General features: G+C 42.5%; 1 long non-coding RNA gene across 4 annotated transcripts; it reads left to right on the top strand.

The window, feature by feature from the left end:
• The first annotated feature begins 1,948 nt into the window (after window positions 1-1,948).
• LOC125551694 lies at window positions 1,949-6,871 on the top strand. Of its 4 annotated transcripts, XR_007303038.1 has the most exons (5): window positions 1,950-2,531; window positions 3,137-3,237; window positions 4,769-4,867; window positions 4,971-5,038; window positions 6,337-6,871. It is a non-coding gene; the product is annotated as an uncharacterized LOC125551694 (long non-coding RNA). The 4 variants fall into 4 exon arrangements; XR_007303037.1 differs by having other exon boundaries at window positions 1,949-2,531; window positions 4,769-5,038; XR_007303036.1 differs by having other exon boundaries at window positions 1,951-2,531; window positions 4,971-6,871.
• The last annotated feature ends 11,965 nt before the right edge of the window (window positions 6,872-18,836 follow it).

Raw genomic sequence — 18,836 nt, forward strand, 5'->3', positions numbered from 1 at the left:
ATCTGAGGGTCGCCGGCATGTGGCAAAGACGACGTCGGGAGGCCGCATCTTCGCCATAATATCGCAGGGAGGAAGAAGGGGTCGGAGGCCCTCCCGAGCCGGAGCTCTCTCGGAGAGAACGGCACGGCCGCCGATCGGGACGCGCAGGCAGCCGTTGGTCTCCTCCCTCGTCGCCGACGACAGCGTGAACGATGCACCTACACCCTTGCCCCGGTCGAGGTTGTCCGGCCGGATTTGTGACCAGCCATGAGCTGAGAGAGAGTGTGGCCACCTATGTCTTGCTTAGATCTGGAGAGCATGAGAGAGTGAACGAGAGGAACCCTAGTAAAGCAAGCGCTAAGGCTCCTGCTTATATATATAGTGGAGTGATTTTGTTGTACAAGCTTCACAAAAATGCGCTCCTACGTGTACCCGCGAGTGGGTGTGAGAGAACTAGTGCGTGCTTGCACTGCTTCTCTTCATGAGAGTACAATATACTATGCCCAAAGAACGTTCGCCACAAGAGTAATAGTATAAGTGTGTGACGTGTGAGCTAAAATGAAATGTGCGCGACGTCTTTTGTTTTTTAGAAGTTCTGAGGGTAGGGTGTGAAGAGCACATATGTGTGTGACATCTACCTGCAGATAGACGGTGGGTGCGAGAGGACTCGGGAGAGTCGTGACTCGTGAGGGTTCGTGTGCGTGAGAGAGGGGGGGGCACGTATCAATGCAATGCATGTGTCCGTAAATCATTATCCTACAAACGTTCGCCACAAGCCTTTTCCTGACGAACGCCGTAAGAACCGTTAGATCGGTATCCAAGAGTGTCAGTTTTTCCGTGTCACTTAACAGAACAGCCACTCCTCCTACACACAAATCTTCCACGTGAGTGTTAGCAACTGCCGTATGCTCCCTCCGTTCCAAAATGTAGTGCATATAGCTTTATTGAAAATTTGATCCTCCCAAACTTTTACCGAGTTTTCATGTACCAAATTGCAGATGTAGAATACCCTGTATATATCATTTCATTCATCTTCGAGAGGTAACTATAAAGATGAAGGAGGAGTCTACAAAGAAAGACCATCGTATCACCTGCAGCAATTTCAACCATCCTTTGGTGTGGAGGAATATCATCCGAACTCTATATGATATGATTTTTATCGGATTTTTTCCTTTAGAGCCAATTGGTTCATAGGAATAGATTCATATACTCCACATTTCAAAGGAAATAAACATGGTATCATTTCTATAGCTTTAGATCCACTTGGTTCATATGAATGGATTCCTATACTCCCATAATTTCAAAGGAAAATAAACATTAGCGTATATTCAATAGAAAAGCTCCTTTCAATCCATATATTTTAGTTTTGATATTTTTATTGCTTCAATTATTTATTTATTTTATTTTAAATTATACATTCCTATTTGTTAAGATACATTTACAACATTTTTTATGCTTTGTGAATTTCAAAAAATATTTGATCTATTACGTGTATTTGGGCAACCATTCATATTTTACTCACTTATTTGTACGTTACAGATTTACATCCGTCTGATCTGATTCTTTACTAAGATTTATGCATACTTAGAAATTACGGTTATAATATTATTTGAGTTACCACATGATACATGTGGTAACCAATCGAAACTATTTGTAAAAAATAATTGACTGGGCATTGATCTTTCTTCTAAATTTTCTTTCACAACATCACCATAGCTAATCGTTCTAGCTTCTTGTAGTTATACATACCCTTCAGTTTGCATTTTGGCCAAACATTTTTTTCTTTTTTGAGGATGAGACATCTTTTTTCTGACGTTGAAGTATTAGGGAATGTTACAAAAAAGTGTGGGCAGGGAATGTAATTTTTTTGGGAAAGGGCAGGGAATGTAATATATGGGAAAACAAATCTGAACTCACTTTTACATAGCCCATGTACCAAGCCAATACATGCCCATCTGTTTTGATGCAAGCCACCACTCCGTAACATCCCTAAAAAAACACTCCGGAACATCTTGCTAAAAATAAAACACTCCATAACATTTATTTCTCCAAGTAAAACAGCCCATACAGTTCTCTCGTCATCTCGTTCGATACCTCCACCAGCTCTCATCTGGTTCGATCCCCACCAGGCTCATCCAAATGCGTCATTTCTCCTGATTTGCTGCTGGCGAAGGAAGATGTCGTTGGTACCAGCAGGAAACTAATTCCTAGCCTATTCTCTAGCATGTGGATCGAGTCTGCCGGCGCGGCCACGGGGAGGGCAAGGGAGAACGTGGCGTGCTACTCAACCTCGTCATGGCCGGCAGCGAGCTGTCATAGCTGAGGTGCTGGATGTGGGTGGATGCGTTGATGGAGCTTACGGAGAAGGCTGCACCAATTTGTGAATTTCCCATGCGAACACATGCAACGGAGAATGGTTGGATCTAAAGGCACTATGGATGGCACCGTGGCTATGGTCCATGAGATCTATGGGGTAATGTAGGCAAGTCTTACACCGCGGACTGCTCAGCACGGTGGTTCTCTTATTAGCCCAGGCTGTGGACAAGAGATAGGTATTAATCCCTTCCTATTCTCTCATGATTCTATCAATTCTCCTCTTGCTTGGTTGTACATATGTACGTAATCAGTTATTCAGCTTCAGAGTAAAACTTATTTATAAGGAATTTGAGAATTTTAAAGCTTAATTTTTCTTAGACACCTGGTTTGAAAATGAAGAATTAAGTATGTACGTGTACTTGTAATCTAGGAAATATCCTAGTACATAATTGTTGTAAATGCTTTCATTTATTAATTGGAATTTCGTTCATATGTGTTAATTGACGTACAATGGTTGAATTTTTTACATATATTGTCGGTGCTGTGTATGATATTGAAGAATTTTTTTCATGATTTCTCTAAACTTAAAAGGCCATATGAGAGATATAATTTTTGTTAGTAAGGACAATAAACTGATGAAAGTAGATGCATGAATGTTTTAAAAAGTTAGAATATGCCCTACTTTTGATAGTCTTTTATCAATGTGATTTCATGCTATTTGAGATGTTAAGGAACCTGGTGTGAAAATAAGTTTGGTGGGTGACTACTAATTCGGAAGTAATGTGATTAGTTAATGGATTTGCTTTGCTTCAAGGTCTAAATGTGGGAAGTTTTTTTGTAGTCAGAATGGCGACATCAGGCTAATCTAGCCGTATGTGGAACACTAGAGAGCATGCGATCGGCGTTTATCATGTTTTGCTATTAATAAGTTTATGAAGCAAGGTATGTTCCGGTCTATTGTGCTTCCATCATTCTACATATTAGGAAAAACATAATTTCTTCAAGTATGAAGTGAAGCGTAAGTAATTTCTAGAACTCTGGTTTGTAGGTATATCTGAAATGAATGCTACTTAGCGAAAATAGCCATAAATTATAACAATATGAAGGAAGTATTCAAATTGTTCTAGATTAAGGACATCATGGTAAGATTCACATGTTATCAACTTATCTTGCTATATAGTATTTGCCAATGCAAATATATTGCATTTTGTGGATTCTGCAACTTTAAAATTGCTAAATGCGTAAATAGTCTGCCCATTGATGTTTGATTAGAAAGTTTCTATCAAATTCTTCCAGATAGTAGTATGAATTGTGTAAACTTGGGAAAATGATTAAATATACTTAGTAATTTTTGTTTGAAAGAATAAAACAACTTGCAACTAAATATATAAAGAATAGACTTGTTCTTTGTTAGGAACTCATGATCATATCTAGGCAGACAAACTCATTTGTTGTAGGATTGATCGAATCCCATTCTCATTACTTTCACTTGAATGTTCCCATTTTCTCCCCTTGTCGATAAGTCGCTCAACTTCTTGTACTCAGATCTTTTGCTTCAGAAGGAATGGACAAATAGTTATCAATGGATGAAGTTACTGTGAAACTTTTATCCATAATGATTGAGCTTACTAAGTACATAATAATTACCAAACTTGGTGATTTACGTGAGATATAGTTGAGTAAGACTTCGTCCGACACCAAATTGCTTGTCCTGTGAAGCAGTTGGGCGTGGCTTTGTTTGGTGTCAACTGTTGAGTTCCATGTCGTGATTGCCTCGTCATATTGCCTGACTTCAATTTCTTCGATGGTGTATTCATGATGTAGTTGTTGGATGGCGTCTACTCTTTCGGGCGTGAGCATGTGTTGTTGGTTGGAGATGTTTATATGGGTTATTGTGGCTGACACCGTTGGAGTTCTAATCAGATCCGTAATTTGCTTGCATATGTGTGTTTAGATATCTGAGCACGTGAGGTGCGCGTCTTGTTTGATTGGGTATGCATGTTGGAGGCCGACACCATCTAGAGTTATGATAATATATTTTTCATATTTACATGAGACGTGCTGCTTATTTGATTAGGTATGCATGTTCGAGTCCTATTCATTGTTGTCTCTTATTCATTGCTGCGAAATAGACATATTTAATAATAGGAAGACATGAGGGCAATCGAAGGCATGTTGAATCATTTGGACATGTACGTGACGGGCCGAGCTATGTATATAACAATATTTGTATGTAAAACTTGCGCCTTAAAATCTGGATTGTTAAGATCTAAGATTAACGATTGAGTCTTTTAGCATATGTGGATATGAATACTTTTGATAGTCCTATATCAATGTGATTTCTTGCTATTCAAGATGTTAAAAAACCTAGTGCGAAAATAATTTTGATGGATGACTACTGATTTCGAAGTAATTTGTTTAGTAAGTGGATTTTCTTTACTTCTAAGTCTAAATGTGGGAAGCTTTTTTGTAGTCAGAATGGCGACACGGGGCAAATCTAGCCTTATATGGAACACTGGAGAGCCTGCTGATCAACTTGTATCATGTTTTGCTATTAAGCTTATGAAGCAAGGTAAGTTCCCGCCTATTGTTCTTCCATCATACATATTAGGAAAACATAATTTATTCAAGTTGTGAAGCAAAGCATAGGTAATATGTAGAACTCTGGTTGGTAGGTGTATATGTGCTGAATGTCCAGCCTTTTGACGAACGCGCTGGTAATGGTGAACTAATATATGTTCAGGTAATTGTTACTTAGCAAAAATAGTAGTAAAGTATATATAAAAATATAAAGAAAGTATTGAATCTTTTCTATATTAAGGACATAGTGCTAATATCACATGCTATCAAGTAATCTTATTATATATTTATATTGCATATTTTTGATTCCAAAACTTTAAAATTGCAGAACATACAATTCAAAAAAGTGTATGTCTGAATGTATTTCAAAATTTAGAACATGACATGGTTTTGATAGTGCTGACAGACACTATCTCAGTATATTATTTTTTTATCTAATAGGTGTCGTTGTTGGTAGATGTTAAGTATGCTTTCTCTATCTCAGTAAATAAAATAGTCCTTAGATTCACTGGATAAGCTACTAATCAATATCTTTTAGATATGATTCATTAGTTCATAAGTAATAAAGGATGCAATCTCATACTTGTCAAGAAGTTCCCGAGTTTCAGATATTCTAGATTTGTATATATTCTTGTGGCACTGGTTCACTTTAGGTACAACCATAGTTAGACAATGATAAATATATTAGATATTATTACTAATTAAAAAGAAGAGCTTGTAACGTTACTTGACTTACCGCTGAACTTTTGTACTATTATGGAGGTTACAGTAAGGATTATTACCCCTAAAGAGTATAAGCAGAAAAGTTTAATGCTTACAGCAATGGTTGAAGTCCAATTAATATTTGAAGAATGGGTATGCATACAAAGTATAGACATAACTGAGCATTGTTTATCTTTCTCGGTCCATTCTTGTAATATGTCTTTGCCAGCAATATCGAAGTAGTAATGTGGATAACCTTGTGCTGATTATTTCAGCTTTCAAATTGTCAAATGCATAAATAGATTTCTCATTTATCTTCTATTTCTATGTGTATCAGATTCTCCCAGACATTAGCATGAATTGTGTTTCCCTATAAGCACAACAAAAATATACTTACTGACTGTATGCTCTTTCGGGTAGAGGCACCACTAATGTAATCTTTGTCCAGAGGAAGGACTTCCACAGAAAAACAAAAGTTGTTTTAGTTCTAAAATGATGGAACAATCTGCAATTAAATATCTTATGGAATAACCCTTCATCCATCTAGATCATATTGAGGCTCATAAGCTCGTCGACTATAGATTTGATTCCCACATTCTCATTAGTTTCACTTCAATGTTCCAGTTTTTCTTCCATGTTGTGAAGTCGCCACGCTTCTTGTATGCCATTGTTTTCTCTGCCAGAAGGCTAGAACTTTCTTAGTCAATATTCCTATGAAGAATGTATCCAGAATAATAACTACGCACCTTTATGATTCAGGTAACTCAGAAGGATGGTTGGGCATGACTTTGTCGAGTGTCAAGCAAAAAAGTAAGATTGCTAAATAACAATTACTAAATCTGATGATTCAGGGGAAAAGTGCTTTGGCGCCACTTGTTCCGACGTCAATTGGAGCAGTTAGTTGTGGCTTCGTCGGGCGTCGAGCATGCTTCGACATGACTTTGTCAGACATCGAGCAAAGTTGCGCTGCCTGCTATAGAATCTTCTTTTATTAATGGTGTGCTTAGCTGGGCAACAGATTTGGCTAGCTTCAATATTGGATGTGTGCTGGTCATGGCCAAGATTTGGTTCGCTTCAAATTTTTTTTGAGAAGCTCAAAGGTTGGGCATGACTTCGTCCGGCGCCGGCACCAAGTTGCATGCGAAACTTTAGTTTTTCCTGGCTTCGATCTTTGTTGGGCATACTATCGACTGAGTTTGAATTTTGTGGTTGTGTTTTGGTCGCATAGTTCAGGCTGGCTTGTACTTTCTTGGGTGTGTGCTAGTTTGGCCGGCTAGATGTGTTTAGTTTTCCATGGTTGTGGGATTCTGTGTGTTGCATCCGAGATCTTATTTGCATGCACGCATCTGTGGAAAGACACATATATTTCCTTGTCTTGTGATTGTCTTAAACACGTGTCCAGTCTATTTGGACATGACACAAAGCACAACATGTATTTCCTATTGCAATCCTGGTCTCATGTCAATGCACGCCTTTCTTTTTTCCACGTACGTTATGCTTCTATTATGATGTAACGTGACAACATGAAAGTTCAATATTGTTGGTACATATATTTTTACATGTTACGTAAGAACCTTTAAATCTCAACTATTGTTATTCTAATCAAATGGTGTAAAAAATATTAGCATATGTGGACGAACGTGGTGGCTTGTTTGACTCTTGTTTTAATTATATAATAGATTACATCTATTTTCTAATCCCTCATCATAGGAATTGAGATACATGTCATCTCTAGTTTCAATAGAAAAGTTCCTATGATGTGAACCAAATGACATCTCTTTTTCAATCCCTACTCATAGGAATTGAGATACTCCATGTCATCTCTTTCCCTACAACTTCCATGTATACGTCTTCTATTCCTAAATAGCTAGTACAATCCATTAGTAGCTTTTTTTCAAGACATGCAACTATGGCACAAGAACTATATAGTGTGCGAATAACTTTGAAAGATGGTCGCTGGATGAAGCTAATCCGACAGTGCAGAGATGGCAAATCCGAGGACTACTGGTCATTGGATATCATCAACACTCCACTAGATCTGCCACATGTACAATTTAGAAGACTCTCTGGTTGAACTTAAGCATAATGCACAAACCTCAAAACACAAGCACTTCTCCTTTGTTCTAGAATCTTCCGTATCATAATTGATTTTTTTTTTCTAAATGAACTGCCATTATTTGTTTTTTACTTTATGCTTTACAATGCACAACCCCATGAATCTTAACATTTTTAAAAAACTAATTGATTTTGAATGAGATGAACTATAAGAACTAAACGAACATCTACATCATGCATATATGACTCAAAGCTTTACATGCTATAGTGTGTATTTATTCATAATTTGGTTTCGAATTCTCATTCAATGCATGTGTACCTTACTAGTTTTGAGTAGAGTAGCAAATTTCACGTGGCCCTGGGTATATCAAAATGCAGGGCCCATGCATCATTGCCTTTCGATCGAACCTATGTCCATAATTTTTTGTACGCACTATATCTCCATTGGTCCCGAAACCCAAAATGTCGCCTCGTTCCCCTAAAACGAAACGGCCCACACATATTTAAGGCGTTGACTCAAACTCAATCCCTCTCCCGTTTACTACGACGTGGCCCCGCACGCCATAGTAGTACTCCTACAAACCCTACCGATGCACGCATCATCGGTTTTCTTCAAGAGGATTAGGGAGAAGCCGATTTGTAGTGGAGGCGCTTCCAAAAAAAATGATCTGTAGTGGAGACCCCTACCCTAGGGCGCCCTAGGTAGGTGCCGCACGCATCATTGGTTTTCTCTTTTTTTTTATGCTCTCGCGCCCTAGAGTGAAATGATGGTTGCTTCGTCCGTCCAGCTTAATGCAGGAAAGGTGGGGCTTTGTGATTTGACCCCTCATCCCTCATTTCTACTACTGCGGCGCTACGACCGGGGTGCCTCCAATTCCAACCGCTGCACTGAACTGTAATTTGGTGCATCACACGTGGAACAAGACGGTGGATGAGCCACATGTCGGCCAAAGGGGTCCTGTTAAGTGTGTCGCCATTTCGTGTGCGGACTGACCCTGCTTGAGTTGCTACGCCAACACGACAGGTGCAGCCTACCACTTGGTTTCGCTCCTTGGTGAATCCCGACTATATTGATCTAAAAAGATACGTACTGAACTACACTCTCCATCTCGTTTTTAGGCGTCCCGGTTTATAGGGCGTGCACGTAGTTCTAGGTCATCCATTTTACTAACTAAATATTAGTTACTATGTCACAAAAAGTATATCATTGGATTATTAAGCGGATGTAGTTCATCACATATATAGCCAGTTAAATTCTCAACCTAGAACGACTTGCATGCCATGTAAACCGATACGGAGGAAGTATAGTAGTAAAAATGAGGTGATTTTACCGAGCGATCGGCGGGGGAGCATGGCCTATCATGTGGTCCCACGTGTCATGATGTACCAAGGCGATGCGCGTGTCCCTCTTGAGGCAGAAGTAATACTACGTGGTTCGAGATGATGGCGAACCGAAGTGTGAAATAATGGTTGCTTCGTCCATCTGGGAAGGTGCGGCATTGTGATTTGACATCTCATTGCTCATTACTACTACTACTGGGGCGGTACGACTGGGGTGCGTCCCCCCTGCTGTTCTGCACTATTATATGGTGCTTGACACCTCGACCCGGTTGCTATATGTCCCACATTTCGGCGACAGGAAGTACAGAATTCATGAAAGCAAGCGTCGACGGAGGAGTACAAGACACGGCTTGGGTTTTTGCTGCTTCGCGTGATCCATCGATACAAACCCGGACTAAAAAAAGGCGAGGGCGGGTCTTTTCCCGCGCGGCAGGCATGGGAGTTTGGCATAGTCTGTTCGAGGCAAGGAGGCAGGAAGGGAAACAAGCAAATAAGGGTTGAGCGACTTAGTTTTGGGAAAATCTAATTTTACGGAGTATGTACCCACTAGGGTTTATAGGGCTCATCTAACAAATATTCGTTTTTCTGTTTTATAAGTCTCAATTCTACTACTAGTAGTAGTACCATCACATATTGGGTTTCGAGGTGCGTTAGATCACCCGATGCAAGCAGTGTCAATACAAACTCACCAATGCATGTAGAAGTTCATGGAAATTTAGTGGTCATTCATGCATTCGTTCTAATTAATGCCTTGGTAAACATAACTTCTTGAGAAAAACGAGCGTACTAATTACTTGTGCAAACTAGGAATACAGAATTAATTCGACCACTCATCGTCTACCTTTGTTGGAGAGATTTTGAAATTGAGCCATAAACTAGAAAGGAGGGAGTAGTAACTTTTGTCTCGATTACTATTTGTGGCCTTGTATAGATGCAAAATGTATTTTTTTTATAGTGGCCTTGTATAAGTAAATGGAGGGAGTACTAAAGGACATATATATTCCAAACAATATGATAATCTCTCTAACCAAGGTAGTAGGGACGAGGAGTAAACGGAGGGAGTAGTAAAATTTTCTCCTCATCATGCGAGCCACCGCGCGCGTGGGCGGGGGAGCGGGCATAAGGCGTACAGTACTACTACTAGTAAGCAAGCTTCACCTCATCCTGCAAGCCACCACGCCCGTGGGCAGGGGAGACGGCGTACTAAGCAAGCTTCTCCTCGTTCTGCGAGTTGACGGGACACATGAAAAGTACTCCAGTGTATAGAGCCTTGCCTCTAAGGTAGGCCCCACATGGTTTGCCTCTTTCTTAACATAACGCGTCAAGTCGCAATTTGTTTGTTCACCCGTGGTAGACGATCCTGCCTCCACCAAGTGGACAACCAGTACACGGTCAAATTACCACGTGGGCTGCCTTTTTCATATAGAAATGAGCTCCACCATGTACCCATGCGGGTGTGGTTGGGAAAGAGAAGGGAGTACCTGCACCGTGTGTGCACCTCTTAGTGCATGTCCCCCACCTACGTGGGTGTGTGTGAGAGATACAAACCTAGACAAATGGCTTGTGTGGAATAACTACTCTTCGTAAGCCATTGTAAAAGTGGACAAAATGGTGAAGGAGGAGATAGGGGAGTGGCGGAGGTGTGCGATTCTTGGCCGGCGTTTGGCCTCGTTTAAACAGGAGATTAAATAGATGGCGGGCAGGAGGAGCTCGGCCGGCGTTGCGTTTAATGCCGGACGTGTGTCCAGAGTGGGTTTCTCGGCTTCCACACTAGCGGGTTTCATGGAGGCGTTTGAATGCGGCAAGGAGGCGTGTTCAGCCGGGCGTGCAGCGAGTGGCGCCCTCGACTCTGACGTAGGATACCGCATCGTTCTTCCACTGACATGTGGGCTCTTTGGGTACATGGACTGCATGTCAGTGACCCAAGCAGGCAGCGCGCAGCAGAGGAACCTTTGGTGGGCCAGGGCGGTCAGAAGCGGGCATTTCATAAACCAATGATTGTTCATTGAGTGTGACATCATCCTTTTCATGTAGATAAGCCTACTATGTTGATAGCCCATTCGATATGTTGTGCTTCATAAAGACCGCTGCAAACATCAATGTTCTGCTTATCAAAGATAAAATTGATTAATACCCATAACAATCCATGTCCTTACCGAAGGGTGCATGCACGTATAGGTTGAGCATGTGTCTTGCGTCGTATGTTGTGTGCATGCAGGCGTGCGAGTGTTGCGTGCGCGCAAGGGTACGTTTCAGTGTCGCATGCACGTGTGCGTACGTGCGTGTGTTCATGAGTGCATGTGTATGTGTTAGTGTTGCACTCCTGCATGCGTGCGTGTGTTCGTTATGTGTACGTGTCAGTGTTGCACGCCTGCATGCGTGTGTGTCTTGTGTGCGTGCATGTGTACGTGCGGGGTGAGGCTACACATCAGTCGACTGACTTTTTCATCTCTGGTCATTAGATTTTACAGCCGTTGGATACGAAATCAAGGGCCTGCAGTTTATCATGAAACTCGACCCCCCTGAGCCACCAGCCACCACCGGCCGAACTGCCGGCCCGCGCCGCCCGCGGCCCACCGCCGGTCCGCCGCCCCACCGGCCATGCCTCTACCCCCCCCCCCCCCCACCGAGCTTTTTCTTTGACGATCCCCACCCCACCGCCCAATCAATGCGCCCCCACCGCTGGCGACTGCCAACCAGAGGTCTCACGACTTTGAGTACCCACCAACCACTAATTTATTACCATTTCTGTCCTTCATATACGCGCTGACGGGTGGGCCCTATGGTAATGTGCGCTGCTGAATGTGGATCGTTTGACTGGTCAATTGATCGTGTCATCAACAAATTACGGAGCTATATGGTGAGCCAGTGACCGTATGATCACCCTAAAATGTATTTTATTAACACAGTACAGACTCAAACTACCATTTGTTTCTTTCATATATGGGCTGACAGGTGGGCCCCACGGTTACGCGCCCCGATGGTGCAACACTAGTTGAGCCGCCATGTGGAAAATTTGACTGGTCAATTGATTGTGTCATCAACAAAATACGGAGTTGTACACGTGAGCCAGTGACCGTATAATCATGACATGTATTTTTTAACACGGTACAGGCGCAAGGGCTCATATATACGCGCAAGCACTCACCGCTATAAGCGCATACACGCAGACCCTACCCCTATGAGCACCTTCGAGAGAGTGAGCCAGCATATGATCTTGAGATTTTACGAAGTCACCATAGGTGCCTCGTAGTCGAGTGGAACATCTCCTCCCACTGAATGCACATCGCCGAAAAATACTGAAATTAAACCAGGATAAATGCGAGCACCTTGACTTTAACCCTGGTGGGCTCGAGAAACCACTGTCCTCCTAACCATCCAACCACATGTTGGTTCGCATGACAAAATGTATGTGGTGACCGTGATGAACTTATTCTGAAGTCCAATGACCGTATTGTGCTTTTGCTTCAAATACAATGACCATAAGTGTCGTCTACAAAATACGGAGCACGCATCAAATGCAAAGTCCGTCACTGTCATCAAGAAAATACGAAGACGTATCGTGAGCTAGATACCGTATGATCACCACGAGAATGTATACGGTGACCGTAATGAGCATATTCTGAAGTCCAGTGGTCGTATAGTGCTTTAGCTTGAAATACAGTGACCGTCACGCGTGAATGTGTCATGGGCATGCATACTTTTAGAGGGCTGAGAGATAGTTAGTGTGCGTACGTGAAAGTGGTGTAGAAAGAGGGGGTGTCCGGTTGAGACAAGGAGAGATATGCCCTTCGTTTCTATTTCCTATGACTAATATTTTAGGAGAATATATAAACATTCACAATGCAGAACAAATATTTTTGGATGCACCATGCAATTAACGTTCATGTATAACATTGTACTATTGTATATGCTTATTTTCTTAGTGGTCGATTGCGTCTGTGGTGTGGTGGGCACGTCATTTCTAGTTGTGGTGGGTCAACATGAGGACTCATGGGTCGGTTCCATCCTGCACCACATAGGTTGGACCGGGATGCGTTATACGAAGACCCATGTGGAGGACTCGGCATACAACACGAAGCTAGCTACTAGAGTCATGGAGGACTCTGTCCCCACTGGTGATAAGCCGACTATATATGATTTGTAACCCTAGGCCCCCAGTATGTTATAGAAGCTTGGGGGCTAGTTCGTCGATAGTATACACACACGCACAACGTCGGGTATTCACGTGTACTTTGTACACACCCCTATCACTAATATACAGTACCAGGAGTAGGCTTTTTCCTCAACTGCAAGGGTCCGAACTAGGGTAAAACTTTGCCTCGTATTACCATCCAGCCTAACAGTCAGGGATATCCTACAGAATGATATGATGGAATCATATCTGCCAACTACTAAGACTATCCGTAATGGGTAGTAATATAGACTAGTAACATGCCCATGTTACTAGTCTATGTTACTACCTCTATAGTGGGAAGTAACATATGTGTGGTAACATAGAGCACTTCATTTATTAGGTTATAGACACATCTTGCCTTGATATGTGTGATGTTACTCATACTAGTAGTAACTAGCTATGTTACCACTTTCATCTCTTTCTTCATTTATTACATGCCACATCATCTATTTAACCTAGATATGTGTGATGTTACTACCAATGTTACTCCCACTATGGGTAGTCTAAGAGAGAGGTGTGTCTGGGGGGCAATGTGTGCGAGAGAGGCCTAAAGATAATGTGCGTGCGGGAGACACGTAGGCACATATATGTGCGTATAGAGGGCTAGTAGAGACCGTGCATGTGTATATATGCATGTGAGAGAAATAGTGTTTTCCAACTGATATTAGTGAAAAGAGTGGTACATAGTAGTCACAAAGAGAGAGAGAGATACAGAGAGAGCATGTGCGTGAGACTCCCCAACACCCCGAGAGAGATTGTGAGCATGTGTGAAAGAGAAATGACGATGCATATAAAGTGTGTGCACTTCTGCGGTAGATAGAGATATATAGCACGTTTGTGAGAAAGGGCCGACTCATAGTGCATCTACGTGTAAAAAAGGCGGTTCTATGCATTAAATTAAAATATAAATGGCATTATTATTTTTGGATGAGATCATGAATTTTGCAAATTGCGTATGGATGAAAATCGGTCTATCAGACACCCATACTCTATTGAATTCTAGCATGTGCATGTGTTTATTTCATATTATCGATCCATAGAGTGAGAGTGGTTTGAAATACAGGCAATGGATGCTTTTTCAATTCATATATAAACATCAATTAGTGCACTCCATGTTGTTAGTGTGAAGCACTTTATACATTTGTCACTTGCATGGATACATTCCAAATTGCGAGCTACGAAATAGAATACATGTCGAATTCAACATTAAAGGGGGTTTCAAAGACTCGAATTCATAGGAAGTGCATTCATCTATTTGAACCCAAGATAATGGCATTTGTAAATCAGATATAAAAGGGGGCATCAATCTTTGTTGTGCATTTGAACATGATATATATTCATACGCATGTCTAACTATTTTTTTGCAACCAAGGAGATTATATCTGGAACCATGCACGAACTGAGGTAAGTTGCATATTATTTAATATATACTCGTGTACAATGTATATTCAAATGTACCCCATCCATTCGAAAATAATCGTAGTTTTAGGACTTTCAAGAGTTAGGATTTGTGAAGTTTGACAAATCCTGAAAGTTCAATTCAAGAGAACCGAAAACGTTATTGCTTCTGCTCCCAAATATTGAACGAAGCGCCAAATAAGCCTCTGGTCACCCGAAATCGCGCGAGACTAATGTTTGGTGGTAGGAAATTACTGTCCTGACTCTGGCACGTGTAGCCTATCGGCCCGATGTCCAAAGGTCTAAACCGGGGTAGGTTTGTAACTCCACCATGACTCCAGTCTCAACCGCCTCTGAGAAGTATTCATACGCCGTGGGCGCCTAAACACCCATGCGCTCGGCCGAAATCTATCCCGCCCACATTTGGGACACCTAAGATTACTGTCCTACCCCCAACCCACAATATGTCCAAAATTTTAGATGGGGGCAATGTTTGTTACTTTCCCCAAATTTCAAACAAGCGCGTCGCAAACCGAAACATTGTTCCCCCTTAGTTCCCCGCCTCCCTCCATATCCCCATTCATACTCCGTGGGTGCCAAAACGCCCTCTCCACCAGCCGTGAAACCCCATCCTCCTCTGTCCTCCACCCCATAGTGCCCAATCCACCGCCGCCCTCCTCCATCACACCGGAGCCGGTACCCCGATGTCATCATCCAACGCAACCGCAACCGCAACGCCCTTAAGGACTTAGCAGCTGAAGCCAAGGTAGAGCTGCCTCCACGACGCCGACGTCGACGTGCGCCATACCAGAACCACTCCGACCACGCCGTCCTGCGCCTCACTGGTGCCGCCCCACTATCACAAACGTCCACCGCACCGAAGCTGTTCCCGCTACGTCGTCGTTCGCCTCCTCGAATCTGGTTCCCCGCCGCCGACAGACGTCCACCGCACCACACTCAACAACTTGACCATGGCTTCATCCAAGGCTCCATCGTCCTCAACAACTTCTCGTTTCCAGCGAACCATAAGAAGATCATTGGATAAAGAGAAGGAGGACACATCACTGCCAGCAGAAAGAGGTACTCCTCTTCCCTTATTTGTGCAAACCTTACGTCTCTGCTCACACCGTATTCATCCCACGAAAGAAACTAGTTGAGCGCTTCTTACTGCATCTTCTTCATGATACTAAATGCACAAGGTTTCCTCCCTTTACTATTTCACCTTTGCTAGAGGTCAGTAGCCTGCCTAGATTTCAATCCAGGGTCAGTCGAACCGCAATAAAAAGAAGCAGCACCCGCTTAGGCGCGCGGAGCACCTAGTCCACCTATTCGCCGGGGAAGCGGCGCATCGGTGTCTATCATTGGGGTGTGGGGCGCAGGAGCTGCTTGCGCCCGATCTGGAGGTGGGTGGGGTTGAACGGATGGCCGGAGGGCAGTGCCAAGCACGGCGGTGCGGTGAGGTCGAGGGCAGGGCGCAGGTAGGGGACTAGGCCGGTGGTCGCTGGCGTTTCAAGGAAGATCGTCAACACTTACTAGCTGGAGGTAGATGAAGGCGATCTGCCCATTCTTTGTACATCAGACGGTGCAGAAAAAATGGAGTGACCTATTTGTTTTTAGTCGACTGTTATTCATAGAATCCTGTAGTAATTTAGTGTGCCATGCATATTGTAGAGCTATCATATGTCTCCCGTCATTTATTTCTCACTGACCTGCTATCTTCTACCTTTACACTGTACTAATTGTGCACACACTTCACCCATACTCACACCATTGTTTTTTATGCATGGGTATTTCAGACTCTGACGCAGTGTTGATGTATGCAGAAAAGAAAAGACAGAAGTCGCTCCAGTGTAATTTGAAGATAAGCACTAAGCGTTTCAGCGCTCTAAAGGGTGCAGTGTCAGCAGTTGGAGACAGTAAACGTAGCTCTACAGTTGATGATCTCAATTGCCACACACAACCATCCCAGGTGCTTGCTTTAACTTCGCGTTATCAAATGTGGTTGCATGTTGCATATGGTGTCTAGCTTGTATTGCTTCCAATTTGGTTAAATTGCATCTGCTTACATTACATATTATACCTTTGATAATGACATGCCTTCCTGTTTTTGATACATACTACATATGTCTATTAACCATGTTCTTAAAACAAACTAATGATCTTTTGTATCCCTCGTCAATCACTTATGATGAGACAGTCACCCAAGTGGGTTACTGTGAGACGCCATACTCGTTTAAAGATGTAGCGACCAGACCTCAAACAGTCCAATCTCTGTGCTCCGGTGTCATCCCTGGATCAGTAATGCTGACACCACACAGTACTTGAAGGATTTATAATAGAGTAGCAATCACACACTTATTACATCGAGTGTCTCAAAAGAGAACTTATTACAACAAATATGGCTTAAGGCCATCTAATAACGATAACAACGGAAGGCTTGGAAGATAAGTGAGTCCATCAACTCCAATGGCATCACTGAGTATAGAACCACGACCTAAAACTCCTTAATCGTCGTCTGAAAAGTCTGCAACATTAACATTGCAGCCCGAAACGGGTCAGCACATGGAATATGCTGGCAATGTAATACATAGAGAATAATGGAATGAAATAGCTATTCTATATGCATATTTGGCTGGTGGAGAGCTCTATGGTTACAGTTTTGCATAAAGCCAATTTTTCCCTACTGCAAAGGAATAAATTTATTTAACTATCATGGTGGTTGTTAAACATTGAGAATGGTTGACAACATTCTCAATCCCAATTAAGCATCATCATTAAACAAACCCATCAAAATTAATTTTTTTGAGTAACATGATGAGATTCACATGATAATCCAACTACTAGATACTCAAGATGTCCATAACTGGGGACACGACTAACCATGATTAGTTTATACACTCTGTAGAGGTTTGCGCACTTTTACCCACAAGTCTCGATCTCCTCCGTTGGATTTCTTGCACTACACGGTGTTTGAGAAATGGATGACCGAGACATAGTCTTTCAGAAGCGCTAGCACCTTACGATGGGTAGACCGTACCACCTACATTCCCTACATCTGCTAGTCTACTATTGTAAGAGTTCGCACGACTTAGTCAACTATGCTAGAGCCAATAATAGCTTGTGGCTGCACACGAAAGTTTCTAGCATGAACAATCTCATGATCCCTTTGAGCCTGGGTGGCGGTCCAAAAAACAATCATGCAATCCTGGAATACCTAGGTACCTTAATCCACCCAGATGTGTGTTTAAGTTGCCACCTTAAATAAACCATTAATTAACAATCTCACATCTGTCATGGATACACTCACCCAATCCACGTCTACTAGCATAGCATGGCATAATAAGCAAACGTAGAAGTAACTCCCAAAGGTTTGATAATAAACAGGTAATAGGTACTACCTCAACTACTTCCCAAACCCACAATTTTAATTAGATCCTAATCATGCAATGTGTGAGGATTGATCTAATGCAATAAAACTGGGTAGTAGGACGTATGATCAAAGTGTTACTTGTCTTGCTGATGATCCGGGAAACCTAGCAATTCAAAGTAACAAGCGGCGCACTCCGGGTACTCTATCACAAACAAACAAGCAGACAATAAGTACTCACTAATGCACGGGTAAAACTCAAATAAGAGATCTAACCAGAAAGTTCAACTTAAGAACTCTGGTTGGCAAAAAGAATCAAATCGAACGAAGCAACGAAAGACAAACGGCAAAAGAAACAGGCTTCATTTACTATTTCGGATGTAAGGCAATTTTTACAGTGGCAAAAACTTGTTTGAGTTGGTTAAACGGAAACAGAGTTTCGAGACGAAACTCCAGGCGCTTGAATCGCCTGATTCCGATAAACGAGCGAAAAGTTAGACTAAAACGAAAATCGGATCAGAGATCGCGATCAGAAAAATCGCGGATTTAATCCAAGAAAAAGAAAAACGACGAACGTTTGTTAAAACGTACGAACGGGCGAACGCTCACTATTTAAATAAACCGGAAAAACCGATCTATTTAAAAAAACCGAAATTAAAAAAATGAACAAAACCGTCGGAAAAACCGAACTGTTTTTTGAAAAAAACCGGGGCAAAAAGAAAAAAAACTACCTCCGGCGGTCCGGCGAACGGCGGCGAGGCGGCGGCGGGGCGGGGCGGCGCGGGGCGCAGCGGCGAGGGTTGGCGGCGCGGCAAAGGCGGCGGCGACGCGGGGCTAAGGCGGCTAGGGTTTGGGGGGGGTCCGGCTGGGCCTCCCCGGCTTATAAAGCCGGACGGGCCTAGTGTCCGGGTCGGACACGGC

This window comes from Triticum urartu, chromosome 4 (assembly GCF_003073215.2).
Source record: "Triticum urartu cultivar G1812 chromosome 4, Tu2.1, whole genome shotgun sequence".
NCBI lineage: Eukaryota > Viridiplantae > Streptophyta > Magnoliopsida > Poales > Poaceae > Triticum > Triticum urartu.